General features: G+C 41.9%; 1 protein-coding gene across 3 annotated transcripts in view; it reads right to left on the reverse strand.

The window, feature by feature from the left end:
- Positions 1-15,488, reverse strand: part of DUSP29 (dual specificity phosphatase 29) — a 41,727-nt gene that overhangs the window by 17,113 nt on the left and 9,126 nt on the right. For 2 of the 3 annotated variants that reach the window (XM_071748245.1, XM_071748244.1), the window contains exons 2-3: positions 5,853-6,095; positions 2,778-2,964 (exon numbers count right to left, since the gene is read on the reverse strand). The gene's annotated coding sequence lies outside the window, so the exon portion shown is untranslated. The remainder of the gene's footprint in view (positions 1-2,777; positions 2,965-5,852; positions 6,096-15,488) is intronic. The other variant, XM_071748246.1, reaches the window with a different exon arrangement.

The raw sequence follows: 15,488 nt of genomic DNA on the forward strand, positions 1-15,488 counted from the left end.
CAATGAGGGAGGCTCAGCAGGTAAAAGATGGGGAGAAAAATGGCAACAGAAGACAATTTTCCTCTCTCTTTCCTTCAGAAGGAAAAAAAACCTTAGGATTCTGTGAGCTGTCCTGTCCTGCCTGACAGAGGGCACAGGGATTCCTTGCCTTAGTGCCTGATTCAGTCCATATTTATATAGCAGAATAGTTGAATAGTTTAAATTATTTACCACCTGTGTTTCTTGCTCTTGGGAGTTCTCTCAGACCATATCACAGCAGTAACCTGGGCTAGTGGGTCTTTTGATGCTGAATTTATGAAATTTTATTTGGTAGTGCACAAGTGTGTACCAGCCTTGGTTTTGTACTCAGAGTTGTCAAGAAGCAGCTTCTCCCTGAAAATATCAACCAATTGCAAATTCTTCTGGCTTAGCTGGGAATGAAAGGTTTTCAGTATCCAGCAAACACCTAAATATATTTTAGGTGAATGGAGAGACAGGTTTTGATCTTCTTCCTGTTTTGATCCTTTCAGTGTTTGCTTCCTCCTTATTTCCTCATGACAGCTCTGAATAAGGAGTGGAGCTGTATTATCTTAGGTTGGTTTTGGGTGGTTTTTGGTTTTTTTTTTCAGGATGCCAAGGGAGGAAAAGAATACAACTGAAGCAGACTATCTGTCTGACAGCTCTGGGCCTTTCATGAGGAGTCTACAGAAGTAGTGACATCTCCAAGAGACCTTATGCCCACACCAGTGCAATAGGAAATAAACATGGTGCCCTTGAGATCACTTGGTGGTTTGACCCTCGAGTCCAGAAACTGAAATTATCTACTGCTGTGAACCCAAAATTTGAAAGAAGAACAATAAAGTGGAAAAAATCCTCTGTAATTATGAATAGAAATCATTACTGTGCATGAAGTGCTTGTCACTGAAAAATTATTCCCTTTTTCTTTTCTGATGTTGTACGGAGAGCTGACTTAGTGAATGATTTTATTTATCAGGTGGAATACAATGCCACTGAAATCAGAGGACATCTCTCTTCCAGGGGGTCCAAACCAGAGGCCCTCTTGGCTTCCAGAAAACTGCAGAACCAATACTTTCATGTTTCTTTACTTATTTCTTTCAGTTTAATAACTACCTTAGATAAGACCTTCATGGAGAAACACCATCTGTCGTGTGTACAAGAGAGGGAAGTGTCTGAGAGAAGGTAAGGATGGAGAACACCAGTTCTCCTGCACTTGCAAAAGGCTTGAATCCAGTTTAGTAACCTGTCTCCAGGTAAATACTCCCTTGATGCTGGAGGCAGACAAAAATCAGATGACTGAGGGTCTTCAGAAGGAGTGAGGAAGAATTTCTTGAGCAAGTTCCTGAATTCTGAAGAAATGTTTTGTTCTTCCAATTCCAGCAAGCATGCCAGGTACATACCTCCCTTCAGGGTGAAAAAGTACTTGCACTTTTCAAGTCTGACTAAGCAGAGGGCTGTTTTATAAACTTGGGAAGTCCTCCTCACAGAAGTACATACTGTCTGTAGTGAAGTGTTTGCACTTGGGAGGGGGGTAAACAGTGCTTTGGTTTCTAAGGTTTTTGTGACTCAAAGTGCATCAGTTGAGCTGAGAGCTGGTTATCTGGAGTAACAAAAGCTTTCCTTGTTGTATGTCTTAACTAAAGGCATTTCAAAGCGTGCTCCCTGACGGGGAATCCCCGAGCTGACCTTTAGCTCGGGCTCCGAACGGTGGCAGTAGCCACAGAGCTGAGTGCTTTCCTGCAGAACCTGCTCCTTGCTTCACCCCCGGCTACTGCAGGGAAGCACGGTGCTGCAAGATTTCCTTAGGTGGGGTTTTTTTTCCCTAAAAATTAATTTTATAGAAATCCTTCTTGGGAGCGAGGAGCTGTAAGTACTTAAATCTTGCTCTGGAAGAGCCCTGAAGAATTAAGCAAAGCATGGAAATTCAAAACTGGAAATCTGTGGGGTACCTGCTGTATACTTCAGTGAAGAGAAACACAGCCCTGTGTTCCTTATTCCCAGTCTTCACCAAAAACTGGCATTTATTCCAATTCCATTATTTTATCCATGAATTCTTATGTTTGAAGCATTCAGGGGCTGTAGAATATCTCACCCAATGCACTCATCCTTAATAAGTTTTTAAACCAGAAGAATCACAGCCTCTGTGCAATTATTTCCCAGACCCTCCTGCTGTGAATATTCAAAACTAACAAGCTATTCAGTGAATTTCTAAGCCACCGATGACTTTTTAAAAACTTATTTTTGCCCTCATTCTGTATTGTTGATTGAACTGGTTAATTTAAAACAGATTAAGCTGAGATTTCATTAAATGTTATGAGTGCCCAAAGAAACTTGAAACACAGCATCATGTGGGAGACTTGTAATTCAATTGGAAAAGTTAGATTTTACTGGAGAGTTGAGCAATTATTGAAGAATAAGCAAAACATTCTGGGACGGATGTTACGAAAGCTTGAAAAATTGCATTTTTATTCCTAACCTTTAAAACTTAAATTATCTCTAAGATAAATACAGTTTTGGCACCTCGTTTCCTATTTTGTTAAGCGATTTCTGTCAGATGACCGACTGAGTTTTGAAAAAATTATAAATTATACTTTCAAAACCCCTTTGTAATAGTTTTAAGCTTCTTTTTTTTTTTTTCCAACAAGTTTCTGAAGTTATCAGTTACCTTAAAAAGTTTCTGCCAGTTCTCTGTCCTCTCCCTGCTATACTAAATGAGGTTATAGAAGGAAGAAAAGGAGCACAAAGAAGTACAGCAGCAGGCATGTACTGCTTGGCCTTACCTGTACCTGAGGTGGGTGCTCTAGGGAGCTGGGTCCTGTGAAGTGCAACAGAATGATAAAAGAAATCTTCCCAACGTTGCAGCCAGGGTTTATTTTTAGAGGAGGATTTGCTGACTCTGACCTTGAGTGCTGCCCACTCCGAAGGACGATCTTTACATCTGCTGGTGAAATGATTCCCTGATGTCACCTGAAACATTAAACCTGGCAATTAAGTTTCATAGCCTGAGTATGACAGAGATAATGTGATGCCTGTGTGTCAACTGGAACAAACCAAAATTCATTTTTTTTAATCTTCTTACCCCTGAGGCTGTGTGGGTTAGGTGCATTGGGCTGATGTATCTGCCAGGCTGTGCACCAGGCAATGGCACAGTCAGCACTGGGAGAAGTGACATCCTCACAAGGTTCTCCTCTTTTCCATGTGCACCACCAGAAATCCACCTCACCCTACTGTCCCTACCACCTGCTGTCTTGGTTTTCTCCAGTTCTGTCACCCTCAGTATCCATCTAACTTCTGCAGTGATGTGATGCTCAGCCCTGCTCAGCCCGTGGAGGTACCTTGCCAAAACCTATCAGAGGTATGTGCTCCAGCCTTTGAAAAACTCCCTGCTTCCCTAAGCCATGTTTCTGAGAAGCTCCATACCTTGTTGCAGAAAGTCTAAAACTTTCTGTACTAAGCCATTGCCAGATCTGTCAAAGATCAAATCTGGGTTCCTGGGTGTCTTCCTCTTCAGCACTTCATCAGCTGTAAGGATGGTGACCTTCATGACCCACAAAGCTCCCTGCTAGAGTGATCACATAGGAGGAGCAGGTACACAACATGCTCTACCCAAGCATCTGTTCTGCAGCAAACCATTGCTCAGTGTTGGCAACTCAGGCAGCTTGGTTAGGAGCAATAAGGTTTCAGTGCTGCAGGAGCCAGGCTTGCAATGGCACCAGAAGCTCCAGGTGTCACCTGAATATTCGTATTTCTCAGGGGAAGTTCTTCAGATCCATGGCCTTCTGCTTGGGAGTGGGGGAAGGAGGCAAAGAGAGAAGTCAGGACTAGTGCATGATAGTGGGAAGTAGCCCATTGGTCTCTGCACCTGCTGTTGGGGATTCCTGCCTCCTTCTGATGAGATGCCCATCTTGGAAATGATCTCTGAGCAGACCTGTGTGTGCTGCTTGCCTTTCTGGCTCACAGTGCTCCCTATGCTCACCCTGGTGCATGTGAAAACAGACACTTGTTGATGTCTAACCCTTGAAGAACTTTCAGTCTCTTACAAGAACAGAAACAATCTTCAGTGACTGCAAATGCTTATGCCTGATCAAAGTTTTGGGTTGCCCAAGCATTTCTGTTTAAGTCCCACCCATTAATTTCTAGTGGGACACACAGTCCTGCGTAGGCCAATTATTTTTCATGTTACTCAAGTCTTTCCAGCCAACTTTGTCATCCCCTGTCTGTTTGAAAGACAAATTCATCCCAGAAGGACCAGGACTGGGCTTGGTCGTGCAGTACAGATGTGGATTTATAACAAGCAGTTTCAGTTCAAGTTCTGGGCCCTGGCTCTGCTGCTGTTGCATGCAAACAGCATGGCTGTAGCCAGGCTTCTGCATTACTGAGCAACCAATCTCCTCCCTGCCAATTATTCTGGTAGCTGCTCTTAAAATGAGAGCTTAGATGTTAGCAACCTGCTGTGCCTTCTGAGTTACCTTGGAAGGTTGTTGTGTGAATTAATTCTGTACTGATAACAGAGAATCTTTGTGGAGGGGGAGATAGAGACCCCACAGAACAGAAATTAGCACTGGTTTTGTTTTTAACCCTGCAGGCAACCCCATATGGGGGAGTAGGGGTAAGATGGTGCAGCAGTGCTGGCAAGAGCAGGCAATGAAAGGTTCCTGGTGGGAAGGTGTGGCATGTGGATCTGTTGCTTTGCTTGGGCTGTCATTCCCCAAGATTGTCCTGCTTTTTGTGGGATTGCTTTTTCAGGGAGCTGATGTTCCAACTAGACTATGCAAAGGCTTAGGTGGGATAAAGGATGACACCCAAGTGGAACAAACAAGACTGTGGCCAAAAAAGTGACCAGCTTCATAGGTGGGAGTTTCTGTAGCACACAGCATGCAGCTGTGGGAAAGATGAGTCTCATTCATTGGGGAGAGGGTGGGAATAGGGGGGAAAAAAACACAAAACCAAAAGCTTAAAACAAAAAGAAAAAAAAAATCTTAAAAGGACTGAATTTCTTCCACAAACACTGGATAAAGAAAAGGAGAAGGAGACAAATGATACATTTCTGTCCAGACCACGCTGGAGTTGGAAAAATCTGACACTGTTTTTGAAGGCTTGAAGATTTTACATTAGTTGGAAATAAAGGCTTAGAGTAAAGTTCTGTTTTAGAAGACTTCCCTCCCCCATTTCGACCTGGTGGACTGGAAGATTTCCTCTTTGCTACAAAATATGCTGTTATTTGGTAAAGCTGGGTTTTAAACAATTGCATGGGAAGAATAAGTATATAATTATATAAGATTGTCCTAATGGACATTTGCAGCTGTACAGACATGCTAACAGCATGCAGAAACCATTATGATCCCAGTTGTTTGGCAAAAGTAAAGAAACCTTATATATATATATATATTTTAAAGTTAACCATAAAGTAAATCCAGATGGTTCTCTCTTGCACAGACAAGCAGTCTTCAAACTAGACATATAGCTGTATCCTGGCTATAAGTTTTTTTGATTACTGCAGATAAATATGTTTTAAATGACCATGCACCCTCCCCTCACAAAATTCTGCCTGCCCTTGGTTCTTGCTGAAGTCAGAGGGTGGTTAAGCAGCACTACGTAAAACTTGTTTGACAATATCTAGCACCCATGAGGATGCAGTTGGGTGCTGGTTGTTTAATATCTCTCTATACTCAAGATTGCTTAAAAGCCCCCACCAGAGGCTGGGGCTCTGCTGAGGCAGGCATTGCAGACTCATAAAACAGAAGAGACCTGGTGCCCTTTGGAGCCCAGAGTCTGAGCTCCAGTTTGTTTCCCTCTCTAGCTAAGGATTACCAAAAAATATTCATATTTTTGATAGATTGAGTTTTATCTGATACCTTAATAAGCATTGTCTGCTGTGTTCATTAACTCCTTTCAGGTAGATGTTGATTGTGCTGGCTTCCATCACCAAGGAATCTTTAGATGATCTCTAGAGGTTCCTTCCAACTCTGGTAATTCTGTGAGTCAGTTATGTTGCCTTGCAAGAGCATGCTGCAAATCAAATCAAAGGGGCAGCTTTGCTTCACAGATTTCAGTCTCTGAATATTTGAAGTCAATGCACTAGGAGGAGTTCTGAAAATCTGAAAAAAGAAGGAACAGAAAGGTCCATTAGAAATTATAGACTCATCTGCATTACTTTCTATTATTTTTTTTGTTTGTTTAATAAATAAGCAAGTGTTCTCGTAGCTCAGACTTGGATTTTTTTGCCCAAGCAATATACTGTTTTATGAGCTTCTTGGCCAATACTGTCAGGAGGATAACTTGGAACTGACCTGGAAGGAGTCAAATTTACAGGCTGTTGTGTCTCTGGCTACATCTGTGACAGGGCTAATGGCCCAGCAGTAGTGGCTGTGTTTCTAAGACAGTATTTGAGGCCAGGATGAAGCCAGCTCCCTGGGGCTAGGAAGGAAAGTCCTCAGTCCTGAACAAGGTTCCTTGGCCTTCCAGGCTTCTGGGGGAGGCTGGGGCCAAGGCTCTGAAAGGTGTTTTGTTCAGTGTTCTGCTTTTTCTCTCACTGTCAGCAGAAAGAATTTTCTGGGAGATTTGTATTGAAATGGAGTATGGATCCAAGGCACAGTAATATGAAAAATAAGGGATGTGAGGGCTTTCTTGGAATCTTCCCTTACTGAAGAAGACTGGGATGAAGAAGAACCTGGGGACCCAAGCTGCTTACCCCTCTGTTTCTCAGCCAGTACTATGAGGAAGCCCTGTGAGAAGAGCACCCAGCAGATGAACCCTATGCAGAGGGAGTATTAAGCAGTGAGTACTTTGTTCTGTGCTGTACAGGGCACCCTGAGGTGCTCCTGAGGTCCAGAAATCAAGGACCTGCAATTATTCATAGTATTTAAACTGCCCTACAAAGAAAATGATGTCAAAATTCCAGGGTGGTTTTGCTCCTAATATAGCACAATATTACACACAGGACTGCACTCAAAATCTTTTGTTGACATGTTGGGAAACTGCCACGGTTTGTTTCTACTCTTGTTGTTTGTTGGGATAAGATGGGTTTTTATTCTACTTATCTGTATCCTTAATAACACATTGCTGCAGAGATTCCAGAAAGGTGTGGTCCAATGTATTCCCTAAGCAAAGCATGTTTTGAAAACAATAAACAAAAATAGTAGATACTTGGTATGTAGGTCTGATCAGAAAGCTTTGTCCAGACATGCTGAGAGTGAGTTTCAGGTCAAAGTAATCTCATGCTGTATGGAGTGCCAAATCCCAACTTAAATAGAGCTGAGAGCCAGAAATTGGACTGATGTTTGCTGGCCTCTTGGTGTACAGGCTTCTGGGTAGCTGGTAGTACAGCTGGGAGAACACCAGAGTTGCTGTGCTGGTGCTGTTAGCCCACTGTCAGTGGTCAGTAAAAATCCCTTAAAGGCAAGTACATGAAATCTGTGCTCCCCACTTCTGGGATAAATTTTCTGCCCCACAGAAAATCTGTTTAATCTCCCCACTCTGCCTCCTTAGATAAAGCTTGGCTTGAAGCCCGAAGCATGAAGTTTTACAGCTTTTCCAAAATTGTTTCTTTTCTTCCAATGTAAATTGTCTCTGGTGAGGGCTTTTTTTTTTTTTTTTCCCTTTATTTATGTGACTACCCCATATTCTCTTTAACTCTTCTGTGCTCTTTGCCTCCAAGTTCTCTGATAATGAGTTCCACAGACTAAATAACCATAACTATCATTTATAACGTTAACTAGTTTGAAATATGTTCCTTTTTTTTTTTTTTTTTTTTTTTCCTAAGCAGTCTTGGGGGAAGTTTGCCCCTCCACTGCTCAGGTGCAGTTGTTCTGCTGTACTTGGAACATCTGGTCCTGTAGTACCATATGGCTACCACCTACCATCCTCCTAGAAGTAATCAAGTACACTTCAAGTCATAAACCCCCACAACAGCAAAACAATTCCTTGTAATCCACCAGGAATGCTCCACGCCACCTCAGGGCAAATGCCTTTTAATGGCTTTTTGCTCTGAGTTTGATCAGGTTCCAGACTCTTTTAAGCTGAGAACACCATAAATGTTGGAAATTAAGTTTCAGGAAAAAAAAAAAAAAAAGAAAAAAACCCACAAAAGTCAGACTGAGTAGTCCTGTGAAGCAGATAGAGAGTTTTTTACACTATGCCTGCCTTAATAGATGGCATTCGAGTGCAGCTGTTTATGGGTCTTAACTGGTGTTGGCCCAGAAAAGGCATATTTAGAAAGGAAATCAGGGAAAGCTCACACATGCCTGGGGGCTTTGAAGTTGTTATTATCATCCACATGCATAAGAACTGGCGATCCTCTCTAGTCCAGCAAGTACTGAGAAATGACTGAGTTTGCCTGGCGCATACATCAAAGGTCTTCACTTGTAATTTGCTTAAGAGATTAAAAATGAAATATGAGGGAATTATTGAGGAAGAGCAAGCTGCTGTTTCCCCCCCCTTGCATCAGGAAAGAAGAACAATTGAGCATCTATTCTGGCTGAAAGTGATTACTGAGAAGCTTTCTGACAACCTTGAGCAAAACAGCAGTTGTATCTTAGTTTTACTGACATCAAATAAGCATTTGATTTACTGAGACCCAATTGGACCTGTCCAGTGCCAAGGAGTGTATTTGAGAAGCAGGCAAACTTGATAGAGCTCTTTCTTTACAGAACCACAATCTCTAAAGCAGTATGTTGCCAGACCATGAAATGTGCTCTGCATTTTAGCTACTAGAACAAAACCTAGTGACAAACACTTGAGGCTTGCTACTGTTCCCAGTTTCCCATCATATGTGATATTTATTTTTTTTTTCTGAGGTTATTCAAGGGACTGAGTAACCTCTGAGAAGGAGACTGTTGTGAAGTCATTAAGCCATGGCTGGGCCAGGAGGTATGAAGGCTTCATAACAACTGTGATCATCATCTGGGACAACACTGACTATAAATGCTTTTGAAGGAGTAGTGGCTTCCTGGAGCAGCTTCCAGTAAGAATGCAGAGCATGGGAAATCCTTATTTTAGGGGTCAGAGGAAAAATGGTGATGAATTTTTGAAAAGCATCCAGAGATGTTGGCAGGGGTCTAGATCATGTGAGTCTTCTTATCCTTTTTGTTGCCAGGTCATAGATTTTGTGGTGTGACTTGCAGCTCTGAACCAAGGTTAGGTACCTTAAAAAAGGGAGTGGCCTTTCTTGGAACTGACCCATGGGTATTCACCTACAACATCTGTGCCCCAAAATGGCAGATGCTGACAGCAGATAATTTCTACTTTTTTTTTTTTTTTTTGTAGCTTATTTGCTGACTTTATACCCTAACGTGTACTTTAACACATTTAACATTCCCCTCATCATACAAACTCTTACTGAGTATTCTTAGGTCCACATCATCTTATTTAGGCTGGGATTTTACCCGCCCTTTTGTGTTCCAAAAGGTTTAGTCCTAAAACCAAATTCTGGCTGTAACTTTGTTATATGTAGAGCAGATCATCAATCCAGCTTATTTATTTTTTTATATTATGGAGGCACAAGGCAGTAATAAAAAAATGAGTGCGTGTTTCCCAGTTAGAATTAAACAACTACTTATGAGCATTGCTACTCTTAATTTTTATCCAGTGTTAAAGTAGTTTTTGGGTTTGTTTTTTTTTTTCTTTTGTGAAACCAGGCAGTTTCTCCCACACCTTTCCAGGAGAAGAGGCTGAGAAGCAGAATTGAATTTTGTGAGAAAACTGAGCTATCACTAGGAGTTGCTGCTTGTTGCCATCATAGCTCGTTTACTATTGGAAAAGTAACATCTATAAACAGTGCCTAAAATGACTGCTAAGCATGTTATTGAAATGTCTTGAATTTTTAAGTGATATTGAATAAGCCTGATTTTTAGAGAGAGAGAGAACTATGCTGCACGCCAGAGATAAGTGAGTACAGGTTTTACCTATTGACTTATCTCCTTAAAAAGGGAGGGAGGAGGAGGAAAAAACCTAAAGGAATGAGAACTTGAAAGTGTAGAATAAATCAAATATTGTTTCCTTGGAAACAAAAAGGAAGATTACATCACAGGGTCCAAGCCTATAAATAGAAACCTGCAGATGCAGAAGAAACTCTTGTTCCTAGAGGGAAAATTTAAAAATGATGCTGACCTCCCTTTAGACACTGCTGTCACAGTGCAGTCAGCACAACCCAATCTTGAGGACAAGCAGTAAATTTAGGTGATGGTGTATGACAGTCTTCTCTCAATTAGCTGCAGCATTCAGCTCAGGGAACTGTTTCAGCTGGTGAGCAGAGGTACAATTTTCAGGCTGCTATAAATACCAGGGGTCTCTCCAGAGCCCTGCTATGCTGCCGTGGCAGAAATTACTGAAAGTCTTCATCCTGAACTCTGAATCCTTTGGGCAGCCATGACAGGACAGTGAAAAACTCAAGCCTATATTAATATTTGTGAGAAGCAACCTGGGCAAAGCATCACTGTGCTCTGGTGGGACTTTGGAGAAGATGAGCTGTGGCTCACAGGAGCAGCTCAGGGTCCCTGTCCTCTCACTGTCCCCGTTCCTTCCTGTCTCCTTTTCTTTATCCACCCTTCAGCCATGTAATTGTTGTCCTCAGGGCTGAAATATCCCTCTGCCCTTGTAGGGGAGGTGCAATATCACCTGAAGAAGGTTTAAAGGTAAGCACAGAGGGATGGGGGCTTGGCACACCCCAGCCTGCTGCTAAGATTGTGGTCCCAGCTGTGTTGCAAGGTCCATTTTTTTGCATCCTGCTAGTGAGAAGTGTGGATTGCAGCTTTCTGTTTGAGTTATGTTTCTTAATGCTGTGGAAGAGTTATACCATGAGTTGCTAAACCAAATATTGATGTTTTTGTTGTTACAGATGGGTTCATTTGGACTATGCAGTGGGTGATCTTCTAACCTCTGCTTTTTAGTGACATGCCACTTTCTCCCTCTTCCTGCAGCCAGTTTGTGTACACAGCACTGCTAAAAGGATAGCCTCAAAATTAGGCAATTCATGCCTCTTATGGGCTAATGTAGCTAAAGCTTCCTTGGCCAGACTAAAGCCTTTGTATAAATAGTGTTATTATATGGACTTTCCAGATGTTTTAATAAATAAATAAATAAATTGATTGGCTATGGTTCTGTTAGGAAACAATCCCTTTCAAAGGGAGACACAGATTGGTTCCATCAGTTTGTTTGTGGTAAGGCAGGGCCTGGTCAAATTTCCACTTTCTGGTGGGAATCATCTCAGTTTGAGTAGGGATCTCAGTGTGACTGATGGCTCACAAAGGGCTGTTCCCTCCCAAAGCTGACAGAGCAGGGCTTGGAGCTGCTGGTAAGTAAAGCCATTTGTTAAATGTCCTGATGTCATGGATGTTGATGATGCTGTAATATATATCAATGCATACATCCTTTCCTGGCACTGCTCATTTTTAAAGGCATAGCCAATAAATGAAACAGCATGTGTTCCCAGCTGCTTTAGCCCTAGGGCAGGGCTGTGGTGGACCAGGTGGCAGTACTTCAGCTCTCATAGCTTTTTCCATGTCTCCTAACATGGTAGACACTCCTAAATCCACCAGAGAATCTCAGCTTTCCTTGGCAGGGGAGAGGAGGAAGAATTTAAGTTTATTGCCCTCACCAAGAACATCATGAAAACAATGAAGCTTGAGACAAATATCAATAAAATCCCATTATTTAGAATGACAGTCTCACAATGGGAAATACAGGAAATGGTGATACAGGAGTTCTGAACAGAAATGCCCTTCTTGATTAAGCTAATACAGGGGTGGTTGGTGTGTGTGTCTGAGTCTTGCTGTGATTCTGGATTCAAGGTTGCTATTACCATAATAAACTTTAAGATCCCAGGTCTGTAAGTGTCTAATGCTGAGGGAAATCCAGCTAAGGTTTCAACCTTGTAGTTTGTGTCAATCTTCAGTTTAATCTTGTGTTTTAATTGGAAAGAATTCTAAGGGATTCAGCATACTTTTTTTCATGGGAAAAGGGGTGAGGAGGGGATCATGGTATGATGGTGCTTTCTTTGACTTGCTTGGGTTTGCTGCTATAATTTCTCATCTCTGAGTTATAGTGCCTGCACAGTTTGCTTTTTTTTTTCTTTTTGTTCCACATTGTGAATATTCCACAGCAGAATATTCTGCACTCCAGAAGTACTCTTGCAATACATTGCATATGACAACCCTTAGAATATACAGAATTTTTAGCAGGATTTTTTTTTTTTTCCAAGTACCACAGAACTTATTTATTTTTCAGCAAACCAGCCCCTTTATTGGCAGGCAGGCATTTCTGAGCATTGGGATGCCTGTCATCAACATGACCACCCTGAAAAAGATGTATGAAAGTGTTGGTCTGCTGAAATGCTTTTGGATGACTGGCCAGACAGACTGCTGTGGCACTGACATTTGGTATCAGATCAGCAGGATGTGGGATAGCAGAGATGCAGGTAAGCTGACATATGTCTGATGCAAAACAGGACAGGTTAGAAACTGAAGGACTTGATGGAGGTTGTAGTGACTGTAAAGTCAGAGTGTAACCATGTGGAAGCATAACTGAGTTTAAACTAATTTATTGGGGTTTTTTCTTCTGTGAAGATTGACAAAAGTAGGAAAAGATACCAGGTCAAGTGAAGATTTGTGTGAATTGATGGAAAGGAACTTGGGCTGTAAAAATCTAACACTCCTTTCTGTTACTTTCTTCTCTCAGGCACTCACTACCTCCCTAAAAGCAATATACAGCTTTTCTCTCTCATCAGCTGAGCTATTTAAATTAAAGCCACTCTGTAAGACTAACATGCATGCCAGGGCTGGTTCCCTTGGTACAGTTTTCATTTCTTCTTCTATGAGGTCTCCTTTGATTAATTCAAATATGTGGGAAATGAAAAAAATGGCCAGGCTCATTTTTAATCGGTTGTATTAGTTGAGCATCAGCTAATTACATGCAGACAATTAACAGATGTATCTAAAAAAAATGTGTTGCTTAGCCTTCAAATGTGCAGCATGTGCAAGGCTGACATCTCCCCAGAACAAATGAGGAGGAGAAGAGCTATGTCCCCTGGCCTGTGGCAGTGTTTGGTCCCACCAGCCAGAAACTGCCTCACTTTTCTTCACAAGTGGAGGTTTTTCTGCTGCAAAACTCTCAGGCAGAAAACATCTTCTGGTTATTATTTCTTGCAGTCATCTGGTTGTCAGGCATTATAGACTTGAACCCTTTAGAAATGTTCCCTGTGTGGATGACCTGGCCAAATCGCTCGTATCCCAGGCATGCATGGTTGTAGCTACCAAATTGTGCAGCTGATTGATAGTTGCATGTGCATGCACAGAGGGTTAAAAATGCAAACCAATTAGCAGAACAGAGCAAAAAGTAAATTTATTTTTCAAAAATTCCTTACTTTGAATAGTCTCTGATAAAATGCTGTTTTCCTCTTGTGAGAATGGCAAAGAAAAGTGTCTTTGAGTCCAGCCCTAGGATCCTGCTGTGTCTCTCTTGTGAATGAGTCATGAAAAGTGGCCATTCATTGCTGAATGATTATTTTTCCCCTTCAATGGAGTCTGGGGGGGGGGGAAACCCCTGCAAAACCCAAGTCTTCTATGAGTTCAGCAGACTAAAAGCATCAGGAAACCTCTGGAGGGAAGTAAAAAGTTATGAATGGAGAATAAAGTGCTGGTGTGGAGCAAAAGGGCTGTTGTGTATGAAGAGCAGATGGGAAAATGTTGAGTTTGAAGTTTAAAAGACAAGGATCTGAATCTCATTCAGCTGAGCAGGGGGAAGTGGTTTGGGTTTCCTTTCCTTGGAGGTTGGCTCCATTTGATGAATCGTCGAGATGTGCTATAAATGTTTAAGATTTATAGGAGAGGCTCCAAGTAATACTAATGAGCAGCTAAAAATAGATACGATAGGAAAATATAAACTGACAAACAGATCATCCAGCACAACAATAACTTCATAATCACGCAACTGTTGCCAACTGAAGATGGGAGACATGGCATGAAAATGAGCTTTTGTTTTTCACATCTGAAAGTTAAAGGGGTTGGAGTGGAAACAGATGTGCTCCAAAACAATGTGTCAGAATAACTCCAGTAACAGCCAATTGTCACCAGATCTGAGCAAATAATTCCTTGCTCACTCTTTGCTGGCTGAAGGGTTTCCAATGATGGCTGGGGGTTTTGTGAAGAAGGGAGTTAGCTAGTTGGTTATTTGATTTATTTATTTATTTATTTATTTATTGTTAGCAACATGCATGGGTTTGGTGTAAAACTTATCAGTGTCTCACTTCTTAAAGATGTGTGCTTCTTGTGTTTTGGTAATTTTTGTCTCAAACTTGTTCATCTTCCAAAAGCAAGCTTAAGGGCTTTTGTGACTATTTCATTCTTGACATTTAATATTTGAAGAACCGATTAATTATTACTGAATTAGGAGAAATCAGATGCTTTGTTTTCATAGAAAGGGGGTTGTAGAGCAGCAGCTGCCTTTACAGTGGGAATAATCACAAGGGTAGGTCTGGTCTACTACAACAGCAGAGTTGTTGACCTTTCATTTTTAGGGTCTGTCTGCTAAACACCTACAGAAGAGAAACTTCCAAGTCAATGGGTGATGTATGGATCAAAGATCCTTTGTGAATCTCAGTCTGTGCTGGGTGCCTACTGGATGTGCTTGGAAGATCTTTGTGGTCCTGATGATGATTGGCAATAAGCAGGATCAGAGTGTAGCTACAGGAAGAACCTGTCCCTTGACAAGTGGCATTTTGTGTCAGGGGAGGCTCTGCCCCCATCTCGGGCAACAGGCAGGTAAGAAATGGGAGCTGAGTCCCAGATGTGTTTTTCAGTGTTGCCTGAAGTTTAATAACTGATGTTTTTGTCAGCTGGCTGGATTCTTGCTCTGCAGATTTTCTATTTGTACTACTGTGAAAAAATATTTCTCTTTGCAATGGTATTTCCATTGGGAGATTCTTTGTCTCCAGGGTAACTTCCTTGAGAGTGGTTTCAAAAAGTTAGTCTGTGGGTCTTGTTTTTCAGTCTTCAAATGCCCCTTCACAAAGTAAAGTAAAAGATGTTACTCTTTCTGTGGCACTGCTTTTGCCCCAGCTTGATACCTTCTTACTGTCTGAAAAGTGGGATGCAGAGCCATGCAGGCATACTGAAGGGTTTGTAAAGATGATGTGGGCTTCACTGGAATTTAGTGATCAAGTGAGAAAACATTAGAAGGGACGTGGCATGGCAGCATTTTGGAATTTGCTCTGTGACAGGCTGGACAATGGCTGCTGTCAGAGGAGGAAGGAAAAGGATGATTTTTAGAGGGTGAGACAGCACTAATGTTGCTTGAACCACCGGGGTTGTTGAGCAGGAAGATTATGGAAGGATATTCTGGAGGCAGGAGCAGGAGGAGAGACAGAGCCAGATCCTCAGCTAACATGGCTGGGTATTTTTAGGAGTGCTTCCTGAGAGTGCTTTCTGTATATAAACAGATGAGGTTCCAGGAGGCAGCGGTGAGGGGGAGCAGCGTGACTGAGTGATGCTTGTACCACA

This window comes from Heliangelus exortis, chromosome 7 (assembly GCF_036169615.1).
Source record: "Heliangelus exortis chromosome 7, bHelExo1.hap1, whole genome shotgun sequence".
In the NCBI taxonomy this organism is placed as follows: Eukaryota; Metazoa; Chordata; class Aves; order Apodiformes; family Trochilidae; genus Heliangelus; species Heliangelus exortis.